This window comes from Lactuca saligna, chromosome 2 (assembly GCF_052625555.1).
Source record: "Lactuca saligna cultivar CGN05327 chromosome 2, ASM5262555v1, whole genome shotgun sequence".
NCBI lineage: Eukaryota > Viridiplantae > Streptophyta > Magnoliopsida > Asterales > Asteraceae > Lactuca > Lactuca saligna.
The window spans coordinates 153,648,872-153,661,917 of NC_136418.1; positions in this window are offsets into that span (position 1 = coordinate 153,648,872).

Sequence of the window (13,046 nt, forward strand, 5' to 3'; positions counted from 1 at the left end):
CTAAGAAACGAAGCCCTAAGAACCGAAGGACAGGAGCCAAAACCAAGAGAAGGAACCTGTAACGCCCGTAGATCAGGGCTAGTCAATTTAGAGACGATAAGCGTCAAAAATGACTTTTTCATAAAAGATTATTTAGAATGAATAATCTTAACTAAGTTGTAGTATATGTTACAAGGATTCCATACATATAAAGAACGCCGAAATTCGAGTTATAACGCACAAGTTATGACCTATCGAAGTTTCGCGACAGAACCGACACGACACAGCGCGACGTAAATAGTGAATTTACGTTAGAGCGATATTTAGCCTTAGCAATCTAAATGAAAGTCGTAGAATACGTTAAACCGTGAGCGTGCATATAAAGAACGTCCAAATCTGACTTCGTATGAGGAAGTTATGATTTTTCTAAGTTTCGACTTAGTATTATGCAGCCCGAATACTCGATTTGAGACCGAACGGTTTTTAGCCAAAACAATCTAAACGAGAATCGAAGATCTCGTTAATTGTAGTGAAATGATAAAAAGATAGGCAAAAACGGACGTCGGATGAAGAAGTTATGAATTTATAACAGAGTTTTCCTGTCCCGGCCTACTAAAAATAAATAATAAAAATAAAGTCAAAATTAGCCGACGGAGTCTAAACGAAAGTTGTAGAGCGTAGTCTCACCTACGCGGGGATACAAAGAACGTCGAAAACGGAGTTCGTATGAGGAAAGTATGAATTTTTAAAGTTTATTAAATATTTTCGATATTAAATTTAAATATAAATTTTTGATATTATCCAAGGGGAGTCACCGGGCTTATCCAGGTTACGCCCAGCGTAACCTAAGATTACGCCTAGCGTAAATCGTGAATCCAGACCCTATAAAAGGGAGTCGAGTGCAGCCGATTCATTTGCTCATTTCTCTTTTTTCTCTCGCGTTTTTGCATCGTTTTTCGTGCAAGAATTATCCCGAAGCCCCGGTATCATTCCCGAGCCCCGAAGCAAGTCCCGAGGCCCCGAAGATCCCGAGAAGTGAAATTCCCGAGCCGAAGCTCTGCCCGCGAGGAGCCCGGTTTTTGTGAAGATCATCCAGATCTACCGAATAATACTACTTTTACAAGCCGTAGTGTTATCCGATCATCTTTTGATAAAGTGAGTGTATAACTACTTTCTTCTAACACATAAATATAAAGTATTTGCTATGAAATACGTGTTATGTGTTATATATTATTTGTCTATTTGAGATGGGCTTGGAATTGAAGTTTTTATACGGGTGTTAAATGATTTAAATTGTGCTTGTATTTATATCTACAAAAAATGTTGGGTAGAACATGGGTAGATGGAATAGTTGGTGACGATGCGACTTCATGCCTATTAAGTAAAGCTTTGGTGACGATGCGACTTCGTGCCTATTGAGTAAGCTTTGGTGACGATGCGACTTCGTGCCTGTTTGATAAACATTGGTGACGATGTGACTTCGTGCATGTTGTGTAAACCTTGGTGACTATGAGACGTAGTGCCTATTGTATGAACCCTGGTGACTATGTGACGTAGTGCCTGTTGTATAAACCGTGGTAGCAAATGTACCTTGTGTCAATTCCTTAGGTAAATCCTTAGGAATGAATGAATGAAAGATAATGGATTCTTAGGGTAAACCCCTGAGAAAATAAAGGAGATATGGGGATGGGTATTTGGGTTGATTGTTTGATAATTGAATATAATAAATGTTTTATTGTGGGTTGAAAACCCTATATGCTCACCAGGCTCCCAAGCCTGACCCACTCAGTTTTCTTTGCATTACAGGTAATGGCACAACGGTATAAGTTGGTGGACTTGACGAGAGATTTTGGATTATAGATTAGTAGTTACAAATAACTGTTGTAAGGTTTATTTTATATTGTTTATGCTTTTGGTGTGTATCGAACATGACATCCCGAGTTTTTATTATTTAATAAAAATACATTCTCTTTGAGAAATGTTTTGATAAATGGTTATCATATTTTTGTTTTTGGGAACAAATTCCGCAACAGTTTTCTTTAAACGATTACTTTGATTTAAAAAAAAAAGTATAAACAAATCGGTCTTTTCTGGCCGTGAAATTTTGGGATGTCACAGAATTGAAATTGAAGCAACTGAAACCGAACAACAGGGAACCAATCTCTGCTGAACTGAACTGCTAGATGAACCGAACCCGAAACCCGGAGGACCGAACTCGCCTTCGCCTTCACCTCTTCACCTTCGCTCTCTTTCGACCCTTTTCCCGTGTTCGCCTGCGAGATTCCTCAGAACCGAACCTCCTATCGGCTCTCACCCTTAACCGAACCTACATTCGGTTCCCAACCACTAAAGACCGAACCCTCGGCCCAAAATCCGAAACTTCACTGAATTCGCATAAATTCCCGGTTTTCGACCATTTTTGCGTTTTAAGCTCGTTTTTCATGATTTTGACGTGGGATTTTCACCAAAAATCATACTTTGACATATAAGACCTTAAATATTAATAATTTAAACATATTTTTAGGGAAATATTTATTTGAGATAAAATCTAGCGGGTAAGATATTGAGGTGGAGTGTTGACTTTACCTTTGAGTTATGGCACAAGCAACCCACCACACCCACTCCAGGGCCATACTCAGTCACTATTCCTCCATACCTAGTCAACTAGTTGTCCTTTCACACTATTTCACCAGCCCATAATTAGATCAAAGGGCTGGAAATCTTTACTTCACTTCCCACATTTTTCACTCTTTCTCAAGAAGAATCAACCCCATTTCTCTCTCACTTTCTCTCTCTAAAACTTGAAATTGAAGGCTATTATTGAGAATTTACCTCCAGGTTTGGTAAGTAAATTCATCCTACATTTTATTATCTTTCATCATTTCACTCGAATCATGGATTCCTTACACAAATATCATCATATTTGTTTCTAGATCTTCGAATCCTCAAGTATCTCCCAAGTGTGTTCTTGACTTGGAAACTCCTTTTCTTCATCTTCCATCTACTAAAATCACTCAAGGTGAGTTCATAACCCTATCTTTTCATGTTTTTCTTAAGTTTTAAGGGGGTGGGGGGGAATACAAGTTAAAACACCAAGAACACAACTAAGCTCAAACATCAGCTTTCAACAGAAAAGTTAACGTTCATTCACGAATTGTTTTGAACATCTTAAACTTTTTAGTTTTAAAAACTTTATTAGATGCAAATAGTTCAGATTTATACCTTTAAAATGACTACTTTCACATATTCACACGATTTTTCTACAAGTTTTGGTGATTTTTACAAAACTGCCTATCACTGTAGCTACGAATTCGGACCATTCTGTGAATATGATCGCTTCTACACTAGTTATAAACTTCTAAAAATCACGATAAAAAAATTGAACGAACTAGACACAATTTATTAACTCTCAGAATTTACGGAATCAATTTTCGACTCCGTATGATTTTTCTATAATTATTCCAAGCACAGTTGCGGAAAAGATAAAACTAGCAAATTGTTAATTACTCATTTACACCTTGTAACTTGCTGAGCAAGGTGTGTATTATCATATATAAATACATGTTGGTTATATAACATGTCTTTTACCTCATTATAAAGGTTTACATCATATACAAAGACGATTTCTACCATTACAAAACATTTTTGATAAGCTATAATAGGTATAGTTTATGTTTCAATTAACACAACAAACACATTTCGGAAGGTTTTATTCCCACGGAAAAAGGTTTTATACTCACGCACACTACACGTAAACTTGTTAACGTAAATTGTAAGACATTGTTCTTAGTACTCCTAGAGTTCGGGTTAAAATTCCTAGTAGTTATAACCAGAGTCTCTTGTAGGGAGAACGTGATAGTTGTGTATGGATCTATATTGGGTTTGACAAACCACACCTGAGATGCATGCAACAGCTAGACCAGCAGGTATGGGGTGACAAGTGTCATTATATATTTCGAAACCTGTAAAATGTTGTGGCGGGTTTTGTTAGTCATAGTATGGTTATAGCGACTCACATAGGGAGTTAACAACACATAAAGTTTACGGGGATTTTCACAAATCAAAAAGGGTTTTATGTCGATTTAAAATCACTTTTTATATCAATAAGTACGAATATTACTGTACACTTTCGGTCTTGGAATTAAAGACTACACATCACTTTTGTAAGGAAAATATTGGAATTTTTCTTGATAACACACAACTCATTACAAATATCGGTTTCCAAACTCTTCATCTAAAAAGCTTATGAACTCACAAACTTAGTTGTTGACACTTTTTCTAAACTACTTATATTATTAAGAAATCAGTGAACCAGATAAACAACAGCTTTTGAGGATGGGACGCTCAGACATCAAACATTTCATTTTGTCATCATAATGTAATTGATTTTCAAATATGTGAACACATGCTACATTGTAAAATTTCTGATTATATTTATGATGGTTGTATTTACTTTGAGCACTATTATACTCGTTGTCATGATACTACACATGAAGTCCGCCACCCCCGAACGTTTCTGCCATCCTTGGTTTGGGGATGTAACACCTTAGACTAGTATTACACGTAAAGTTGCTAACTTTACGTGCATGCATGGTGATATGAAGCTAAAACACCCGATACAAGCCAAAATGAAGGTCTAAGACATAGAATAGAGTCATGGCTGAATAAAGCTGGCATCTTTGAGCTTCTAAAGCTCAATAGTGCCCAGATCTGAAGTCCTTTCATCCCTAAGATTTCAAATCTCATAATAACCTTGGAAATGGCCCAAAAATGACAATATACAAGCTAAGAAGGAGATCTAAGTGAATAACAACCAAGGTATAAGCTTTATACCTCTATGAATATAGAAATGAGTCCTTAGCTCTAGATCTCCAACCTTTCTTCTGCAACTCCAAGCCTTTGTTTCCTTCTTATAGCTTTAAATCACAAAAATGGCAACAAATAGCTCAATATAACACAAGGATGAGTAGGGTTTCGAGAGTGGGTTGTAGAGGTAATCGAGGCGAGGGTGGAGACCTGTTATCATGCTTAAATAGGGTGCAAACCCTAAAGATTAGGGTTTCTTCATGACGGATCTACTCGTCGATTCTAGGCTTACGACTCGTCGAGTAGATCACTTAAGACCTGCGTCTAAATCTGGCATCTACTCGATGAGTTAGGGCTACCAACTTGTCGAGTAGCTCTGAAAATAAATATTGAAATAGATAAATACAATCGGGTCTTGATAGAAGACTATTTTTTACTGGAAAACATAGGGTTTTCTAGGGTCTATACTATTTTCAAACATCGAACTTCTCCTTTATACTACATTGTTGTGAACATTTTTATACAAGCAATGACACAAAATACTTATGAACTCACCAGCTTTATGCTGATAAAGTCTTTCAAAATAACTTGTATTCTTAGGTTATTAGTAGGCAGGTATAGATGCAGCCTTTGAGAAGATGGAGCACATACAAGACTCATCTTTATTTTGATTATACTTTTGGTGTCTATCAAACTGTACAGAACACGCTTGTATTACAATTATTATCTTAATGCAATGGATGTTGTTACTTGTCTTTACTATTATCATTGTTATGATACTGTACATGACGTCATCCACCCCATAACGTATTCCGACGGTCTCGGTTTTGGGGTGTGACATCCTATTAATGAGATCTTCAACTCTCATTTAGGTTGCGTAGGCCAAAAACCGCTCGAACTAAAATTCGAGTTTCGGGTCGTGCACTGTTATGCTAAATGTTAGAAAATTCATAACTTCCTCATACGAAGTCAGATTTGAGCGTTCTTTTTATGGACGCTCTCAGTTTAACATTTTCTACGAATTTTGTTTATATTACCATGGCTAAAAAGACCTCCATCGTAAATTCACTATTTACGTCTCCCGGTGTCGTGCCGGTTTTGCCGTAAAACTTCAACGAACCATAACTTCTTCGTTATAACTCGGATTTCAGCATTCTTTATATATACAGAACCCTCGAGACGTATTCTAAAACATGGTTAATATTATTTATTCTAAATAATCTTTTATCGAAAAGTCGTTTTCAACTCCTATTATCTCTAAATTGACTAGCCCGGATCTACGGGCGTTACAGTTAGAGTCTATAAAACGAATAATAAAGAAAGCGAAGTAGAAAATACCCTTGTGTTTCAAATATTTCAGATGATATTAGGGTTCATCAATGTGTGTCAAAAACATGCCTTTTATTTTCTGAATAAGATATAAAGAAGAATGAGACATACAAAATTACCTTCAAATTGCTTAGCATCTTTACAGTTGCAGGATTAAAATAAAGCTGCACAAAATTTATGAAGGTCGGATAACAATATAATTTAATTAAAATCATGATGTTCTTTGAAAAGATTGTTTAGTTCGATATAAATTTTATAAATAAAAATGGGTGATATAATAATTACACTACCTAATCCATTCCATGGTGAAATGAGATAAAGAAAACACACCAGGGGCTAAAAGGAAAATAACATCATAGATGTCATTCATTTTGCATGCAAATCAATTGTAAATATTTACACCACATGAAAATATAAATTATAAATCACCTGCATCGTGAACTTTAGGTAGTTATTAATAGCATAGAGGAATGTTGGAACAGCAAGAAGAACATTGTTGCGACTTGCCTGCAAAAAACCATGACAGACATGAAGATATGAGCTTGCTGCTGTTTTATCAAACATTAAATTATTTCACAGGTTATAAGATATAGTATATGTTTTTAACTTTTAAGCAATCTATACCTGGCATAAAGTAGAATTTGGAATCATTAAGAATACAATTGAGCACTTTGTGCAACATATGTTGTTGGAAGACGTCTAACCAGCTGAAATAATAATCACAAACTGTGAAAACGTATCCTACCCACAAACATGTGATCTGATCAGATGAATTAAGCAAAAATCCCCAAAGCTAACTTATATGAATATCATTTTGAGGTTATGGATTAAAATTTGAAAAAAAAATACAACCCACCTTGGCATTAAATCGAGCAGCTGATGGGCATAGATACAATCTTATTCAACCACTATTAAACTTGCATTATAGGAAATAATTATAAAAGTGTGTTAGGAGAAAATATGACCGGTTTGAATAAATCAGTTTATTGGATCATGTAGGTAAGAGTTATGTTTGAAGGTCACCTTTATACTTTTTCAAATATCTTTGTCTCTCTAAGACAATACATCAAACACGTAGTGGGCACAAATAGGATGTAGCAGATGGTATACAAATGTATGTTTTTCTGAGTGCTGCTCTTCTGATTTCTTTAGAGCAGCTTTAGCATGTTAACATAACCTACAAACAAACGCCAACGAAGCAGAGGTTGTGAAACTGTGAAATAGATGTACCAGCATACATAGCAATTTGTTGAACCGGTGGCTGTCTTCAACAAAAGCAAGCGCTAGCTGTCAAGGAAAAAAATGAAAACCCTTTCAACCATTTGGGAACCTACATAAGAAGACGTTAATGATTTATGGACCTACACAACTTACAACTCGGTTGCACAACTCGACTGTTCCCGACAGAGGTAAGAAAAAAACAAAAGGAAAATATAAGATACAGAAGGCAAGCAACAAAGGTTGTACCTGATTTTTACCTAATTGTTGCTGCAACGAATTCGACCACGACTTCGCCCAAATAGTGGTAGTGGAAGCCCTCTTCTTCAAAGTGGAAGCCCCCCACCGACAGCGACCCTGGCTGTGGACGAAACCCCCAACCCCAATCGCCGCTTCGTGGAGCATGCATACAAGTACCGACCCGTGAAGGTGGTGGCGTTTGAGCTGCCACGCCAGCAGTGTATGGTGTATCTTGACCTGAAAAGCGAAGAATGTGGGAACCTGTTTCCTTCAGGAAGGGTTTACTCGCATGGATTCCATCTAGGGGCAAGGGTTTTTCTTGTCGGCGCACTGCAACATAGACCAACAGAGCTCGTTTTTAGAGAGAGATGAAGGGGAAGAAAGTAAGAAACCCTAAGTTTCTTTGTTTGAAACCTTGTTATGTCTATTATAATTAGTTGCCTCATATGCATCGTGTCTTTTGCAATCACTTGCATCATCTGTATGGTCCCGTCTGTAGATTGGAGAAGAAAAACAAAAGCAACGATCAACAAAAATTTGAATCTGATGAGTTTAGACGAAGATGGAGAGTTTTCGAAAAGCGGTGAAATCCGAATATGGTTGGATGAGAAAGCGGGTGAAGGGAAGATAAGGCAGAACCATCCTTATCTTTACACCACTCTTACAAACTTTAGTGCCAAATTACATTTAATTTAAGGGACCAAATTGCCAATATTACAGACTTTAGTGCCAAAAATCTGAACCACTACAAATATGAAAACTTATGGACCAGTTTTGCCAAAAAATCAGGATGTTCACTATTCATAAAGATGGTCATCTTTAATATATATAAGAATTAAATAATATGAATTTTCAATTAATATAATATTCTTATAATATATTAATAAATCACAAATAACATCTTTCTCAAATATCCATCTATCAAATTCAACTGGCGAAGGCAACCCAAAATGGAGCATGGTACTATCGAGTCAAGTACATACCAATTATAGTTATGAGCTTAGACACCTAATCCAACAAGAATGAGGTTCAACATATATAAACAATGATAGTACTGTGTCATACTAACGTGGGATACACTAACACTCTCGTTAGAGACGAATATCAATGACGACAGATCATGATGTGTTAACTTACGAGAGTATAAACGTTGATTCTGAAAGCATGTACGATATATATGTAGTCAGATGATGTCTCTCAAAAAGAACCTTTATAGTAAGATGGTGACTTCAACATATATAAACAATTATAGTACCATGTTGTACTAGAGTTGGATCTACTAATATTTCTAACTTATAATTTGTAATCATTAAAAAGTTTTCTTATTTTGTGATGTAACAAAATCTTCGGTTTGATAATCATTTTCCATTTAGTTATAAATTGTGAGTTATGTTTCAATCCTTAGTTGATAACTTGAAAGCAATTAAAGTTATTAAAGTTTTGGTGAATCGGTTGATATTGATTAAACAATATCCTTTATTTTGTTCGTCAAAATTGTTAGGTTTTTCTCCACATTAAGATTTACATCTTGAAAATTATGTTTGGTTCATATATTTTCTTTTAACACATGTAGTCTCATTGTATGTTTTGTGGCGCCTTTGGTACTTGTCAGATGTAAAAATACTATTTTGACTCACATATATAATTTTTTTAATAATGTGTCATTTATTTATTAATTTGTTATTCATTTAAACAATGAAGTAATTTAACATGAGACTCGCCCATACACCCACCCTCACCCCCTCATTTTTGGTTACCACCATAAAAACAACTCCGACCACCACCACCACCATAAACTTTGGTCATCGCCTTTGTTACAATAAGAACCATGTAAACAAAACAAAAACCATAGATACAAACTAGAAATAAAACAAAAATCATAGATCCAATAAACAATTATAAAGCAAAACCCGTAGATCCAAGGATATGTGGTTCATCAATCCCCTTTCTTCTTCCTGATGTCCCATCTGAGGTTAGCGAGAGGTCCGTTCATCTTCTCCAACCACTTTCATCTTCAACACCTTCTTGATGCATAGATGGGTGTAAGACCTTAAAGAAGATTGCTGATCGGAGAAAAATCTCAGATGTTGCATGAGTCAAAGGATCTAAGGCGATCAGAGAAGACTTTTGTGAGAATAAAAGACAAATCGGGTGGTGGTCTCTTTTGTCGACAACTAGGAAAAGAAAAGATTTAGTATGAGGTTGAGGGGGATGAGATGGTTGTCAGACGTCGACGTCAGAGTATATATAGATGTATATTACGATGATGTGGTTGGGGTTTGAAGTAGTCCCATTTTAATTTTAAACACCTATATAATCAACAAACAATAAATAAATTATTAAATAGCGAATAACATTTTTACATGGACCGAAGACATAACAACAAAATAATATAAATACCACCGGAGTTTAAATTTTTTTGCATCCAACCATAAGACCATTTGTCTAATTTACTCTTTTATTTATTAAAAAAACTAATTGTAAGGCTCGTGTATATGATAATTCAATTGAATCGTATATTGATTTGTGATGAGTACATTGATTTAAATACAGGAAGATAGTAAAATGAAAAGAGATAAGATCTCCTATTCATACTCTACAGGAGTTGCCTAATAGACTAAATCACATACAACAATTTACACGTATGAAAATATACTTTGGCTATTATCCCCCGACAAGCTCAAGAGTCGGATGAACTTGTAGCTTGGAACAAAGAAACACAATTCTGTCCTTGGCTAACGGTTTGGTAAACAGATCAACGAGTTGATCTTTATAGGAGACATGACAAATTTTTAGTTGTCCAGCTTCAACTTGTTCTCGTATAAAATGAAAATCCAATGCAATGTGTTTGGAGTGTGTGCTAATTACCGGGTTCTTGGTTATGAAGATTGCTCCTGCATTATCAGAAAGAAGTAACGGAGGACCTATAACTGGCACTTGAAGATCAAAGATTAGTTGTTTAAGCCACAACAGTTCAGCAGTTGTGTATGCTAACGATCTATATTCTGCCTCCGTGCTTGAGCGAGCAACAACTCGTTGTTTGCGCGAAGTCCAACTGATTAAGTTTGAACCATGAAAAATGGCGAAACCATATTGAGATCGACTATCATCGTGATCGGAATTCTAGCCGGAATCGGAGAAGGCATGTAGAGCTTTGGCATTTGTAGGTTTGAAATGTAAACAGCGTGTAATTGTACCATTTAAATAGCGTAGAATTCTTTTTACAGCTTGCCAATGACGTATTGTTGAATTATGCATGAATTGGCATACACGGTTAATCGAGTATGCGATGTCTGGTCTGGTTATAGTTGCATATTGAAGCGATCCAACAATTTGACGGTAAATTTTTGGGTCATCGAATGGATATCTTGATTTTGTGAGATGACTGTAAGGATCGGCTGGAGTGTCATTGGTGAGGAGAGTGACATGTTGCTTCTAGTAATAATGTCTGAGATGTAGGACTGTTGTGATAGAGTGATACCCGTCTTTGACTTTTGAATTTGCAAGCCAAGAAAGAAATGTAAGTCGCCAATATCTTTGAGCGAGAAAGCTTGATTTAAGTTTGACACAAACATCTGAAGTTCTTGATCATTTGTTCCTGTAATTATCAAGTCATCAACATATACTAGGACATATAGTTTTGACTTTGGTGTGATTTTGACAAACAAGGACGTATCAGATTGGCAGGCACGGAAACCTGTTAATACGAGATAGGTTTTAAGTTTCGTAAACCAGGCTCTAGGTGCCTGCTTAAGACCATACAAAACTTTATGTAAACGACAGACATGTGTAGGTCGTTGTGGGTCTTCAAATCCCTTAGGTTGTTTCATGTAAACTTCTTCGGACAAATCACCATTTAGGAACGCATTGTTGATGTCTAATTGTCAAATATTCCAGCCATGAGAAAGAGTAATAGACAAAACAAGACGGATAGTTGTTGGTTTAATTATTGGGCTGAAGGTATTGAAATAATCAACACCTGCTTCCTGACTGAATCCCTGAGCCACTAGTCGTGCCTTGTGTCTCTCAATGGTACCATTTGATCACTTCTTGACCCTGTAAATCCACTTACAACCAACAATGTTAGAGTTAGTGGGACAATTAACAAGTGACCATGTGTTATTTCTCATAAGCGCATCATACTCTACTTTCATCGTATCTTGCCAACATTTGTGCTTAACAGCTTGAGAAAAAAGATGAGGTTCAACAGTGGGTGAAGAGAGTTGAGTGTGAAACGATTTTGGTTTAAGGGAGTTTGTGCGAGCTCGAGTGACCATTGGATGTTGACTGATTTCAAATTGTCAAAATATGGTAGTTAGAGCTCATGAGGAGACAGTGGGAGTTTGAGATGGGGGAGATGGCGTAGGGTTAGATATTGGGGTGTTATTTATTTGAGAATTAGATGGACTTTGAGAAGTAGGCTGCATCAGATGGGTAGGTGGTGAGTTGTGTTGGACAGATGGATTAGATGTAGTTGGGCTGAAGTTATTTGGGCTTGGTGGAGGCGTGATACGTGAGCTATTGATAGGGGATATTTGAGTAGCATTTTCGGATGGGGCTGATGGAATAATGGGAGGTGAGTATATGGTAGCGATGACAGTGGGTGAGTTTGTAGGTGGAATGGGTTGACTTTTATTGGTCTCAGTTTGTAAGGAGTGAAAAGGAAATATATCTTCATCAAAAATAACGTGACGAGATATATAAATTTCTGAAGTGGGTGGATGATAACAAATATAGCCTTTGTGAGAAGCACTATAACCAAGAAAGACACATGGCTTTGATCTAAAATCAATTTTATGTTGATTGTATGGACGTAAATAGGGGTAACAAAGACAACCGAAAGTTTTTAAAAACTCATAATCGGGAATGTTTTGATACAACTTTTGATATGGAGACTCATAGAAAAGAACCGGGGTAATGGTACGATTGTGTAAGTAAGTTGCGGTTTGAAAGGCATGTTCCCAAAAAAATTGAGGAAGTGATGATTGCGCTAAAAGAGTGAGACCTTTTTCAACAAAAATACGATTTCGTCTTTCGATGGCTCCATTTTGTTCTTGGGTGTAGGGACATGACACACGATGTTCAATACCATGAGTATTAAGAAATTTGGACACATTTCGGTATTCCCCTCCCCAATCACTTTGTACACTTTTTATGTCACATGAGAATTGAGTTGTGATCATTGTTTTAAACGCAAGAAATGTGGAATAAACTTGTTATTTGTGTGACAAAAAATAAACTCAAACAAACTTGGTGCAATCATCCATAAATAACACAAAATATCTATGCCCATTCAATGAAAAAACTGGAGAAGGTCCCAAAACATCAGAATAAATTAATTCAAAAGGTTTGGAAGATGCAACATGAGAGGTTGGAAGATGCAACCTGTGACTCTTTCCTAATTGTCAGGAATCACAAACATTAGGAAATTTATTTGTTGAAACGGGAAGATGAAATGTTGAAACTAATCTACG